We start from the raw sequence: 3,462 nt of genomic DNA on the forward strand, positions 1-3,462 counted from the left end.
ATTTTGATCATCCGTCTTGAGTTTCATTTGTTCTAGATATCTAGGGTAATTCAGGCATTTGGGCTAATAGCCACTTATCAATGAGTGCATACCATGTATGTCTTTCTGTGATTGGGTTAGCTCACTCAGGATGATATTTTCCAGTTCCAACCATTTGCCTACAAATTTCATAAACTCGTTGTTTTTGATAGCTGAGTAATATTCCATTGTGTAGATATACCACATTTTCTGTATCCATTCCTCTGTTGAAGGGCATCTGGGTTCTTTCCAGCTTCTGGCTATTATAAATAAGGCTGCTATGAACATAGTGGAGCACGTGTCTTTTTTATATGTTGGGGCATCTTTTGGGTATATGCCCAAGAGGAGGATAAGCTGGATCCTCAGGCAGTTTAATGTCCAATTTTCTGAGGAACCTCCAGACTGATTTCCAGAATGGTTGTACCAGTCTGCAATCCCATCAACAATGGAGGAGTGTTCCTCTTTCTCCACATCCTTGCCAGCATTTGCTGTCACCTGAGTTTTTGATCTTAGCCATTCTCACTGGTGTGAGGTGAAATCTCAGGGTTGTTTTGATTTGCATTTCCCTGATGACTAAAGATGTTGAAAATTTCTTTAGGTGTTTCTCAGCCATTCGGCATTCCTCAGCTGTGAAATCTTTGTTTAGCTCTGAACCCCATTTTTTTAATAGGGTTATTTGTCTCCCTACGGATCTAACTTTTTTGAGTTCTTTGTATATTTTGGATATAAGGCCTCTATCTGTTGTAGGATTGGTAAAGATCTTTTCCCAATCTGTTGGTTGCCGTTTTGTCCCTAACCACAGTGTCCTTTTGCCTTGAAGCTTTTTGCAGTTTTATGAGATCCCATTTGTAGATTCTTGATCTTAGAGCATAAGCCATTGGTGTTTTGTTCAGGAAATTTTTTCCAGTGCCCATGTGTTCCAGATGCTTCCCTAGTTTTTCTTCTATTAGTTTGAGTGTGTCTGGTTTGATGTGGAGGTCCTTGATCCACTTGGACTTAAGCTTTGTACAGGGTGATAAGCATGGATCGATCTGCATTCTTCTACATGTTGACCTCCAGTTGAACCAGCACCATTTGCTGAAAATGCTATCTTTTTTCCATTGGATGGATTTGGCTCCTTTGTCAAAAATCAAGTGACCATAGGTGTGTGGGTTCATTTCTGGGTCTTCAATTCTGTTCCATTGGTCTATCTGTCTGTCTCTGTACCAATACCATGCAGTTTTTTATCACTATTGCTCTGTAATACTGCTTGAGTTCAGGGATAGTGATTCCCCTGAAGTCCTTTTTTTTTTATTGTTGAGGATAGTTTTAGCTATCCTGGGTTTTTTGTTATTCAGATGAATTTGCAAATTGTTCTGTCTAACTCTTTGAAGAATTGGATTGGTATTTTGATGGGGATTGCATTGAATCTGTAGATCGCTTTTGGTAAAATGGCCATTTTTACTATATTAATCCTGCCAATCCATGAGCATGGGAGATCTTTCCACCTTCTGAGGTCTTCTTCAATTTCTTTCTTCAGTGTCTTGAAGTTCTTATTGTACAGATCTTTTACTTGCTTGGTTAAAGTCACACCGAGGTATTTTATATTATTTGGGTCTATTATGAAGGTGTCGTTTCCTAATTTCTTTCTCGCTTGTTTCTCTTTGTGTAGAGGAAGGCTACTGATTTATTTGAGTTAATTTTATACCCAGCCACTTTGCTGAAGTTGTTTATCAGCTTTAGTAGTTCTCTGAGTGGAACTTTTGGCATCACTTAAATATACTATCATATCATCTGCAAATAGTGATATTTTGACTTCTTCTTTTCCGATCTGTATCCCCTTGATCTCCTTTTGTTGTCTGATTGCTCTGGCTAGAACTTCAAGAACTATATTGAATAAGTAGGGAGAGAGTGGGCAGCCTTGTCTAGTCCCTGATTTTAGTGGGATTGCTTCAAGTTTCTCTCCATTTAGTTTAATGTTAGCAACTGGTTTGCTGTATATGGCTTTTATTATGTTTAGGTATGGGCCTTGTATTCCTATTCTTTCCAGGACTTTTATCATGAAGGGGTGTTGAATTTTGTCAAATGCTTTCTCAGCATCTAATGAAATGATCATGTGGTTTTGTTCTTTCAGTTTGTTTATATAATGGATCACGTTGATGGTTTTCCGTATATTAAACCATCCCTGCATGCCTGGGATGAAGCCTACTTGATCATAGTGGATGATTGTTTTGATGTGCTCTTGGATTCAGGTTTGCCAGAATTTTGTTGAGTATTTTTTGCGTCAATGTTCATAAGGAAATTGGTCTAAGTTCTCTTTCTTTGTTGGGTCTTTGTGTGGTTTAGGTATAAGAGTAATTGTGGCTTCATAGAAGGAATTAGGTAGTGCTCCATCTGTTTCAATTTTGTGGAATAGTTTGGATAATATTGGTATGAGGTCTTCTATGAAGGTCTGATAGAATTCTGCACTAAACCCGTCTGGACCTGGGCTCTTTTTGTTGGGAGGCCTTTAATGACTGCTTCTATTTCCTTAGGAGTTATGGGGTTGTTTAACTGGTTTATCTGTTCCTGATTTAACTTGGTGCCTGGTATCTGTCTAGGAAATTGTCCATTTCCTGTAGATTTTCAAGTTTTGTTGAATATAGGCTTTTATAGTAAGATCTGATGATTTTTTGAATTTCCTCTGAATCTGTAGTTATGTCTCCCTTTTCATTTCTGATTTTGTTAATTTGGACACACTCTCTGTGTCCTCTCGTTAGTCTGGCTAAGGGTTTATCTATCTTGTTGATTTTCTCAAAGAACCAACTTTTGTTCTGTTGATTCTTTCTATGGTCCTTTTTTGTTTCTACTTGGTTGATTTCAGCTCTGAGTTTTTATTATTTCCTGCCTTCTACTCCTCCTGGGTGTATTTGCTTCTTTTTTTGTTCCTAGAGCTTTTGGGTGTGCTGTCAAGCTGCTGACATATGCTCTTTCCTGTTTCTTTCTGCAGGCACTCAGCGCTATGAGTTTTCCTCTTAGCACAGCTTTCATTTGTGTCCCATAAGTTTGGGTATGTTGTACCTTCATTTTTCATTAAATTCTAAAAGTTTTAATTTCTTTCTTTATTTTCTTCCCCTTGACCAGGTTATCATTGAGTAGAGCATTGTTCAGTTTACACGTATATGTGGGCATTCTTCCCTTATTGTTATTGAAGACCAGCTTTAGGCCGTGGTGGTCCGATAGCACGCATGGGATTATTTCTATCTTTCTGTATCTGTTGAGGCCTGTTTTTTGACCAATTATATGGTCAATTTTGGAGAAAGTACCATGAGGAGCTGAGAAGAAGGTATATCCTTTTGCTTTAGGGTAGAACGTTCTATAAATATCCGTTAAGTCCATTTGGCTCATGACTTCTCTTAGTCTGTCTACGTCTCTGTTTAATTTCTGTTTCCATGATCTGTCCATTGATGAGATTGGGGTGTTGAA

Source organism: Rattus rattus, chromosome 5 (genome assembly GCF_011064425.1).
Source record: "Rattus rattus isolate New Zealand chromosome 5, Rrattus_CSIRO_v1, whole genome shotgun sequence".
NCBI classification, from domain to species: domain Eukaryota; kingdom Metazoa; phylum Chordata; class Mammalia; order Rodentia; family Muridae; genus Rattus; species Rattus rattus.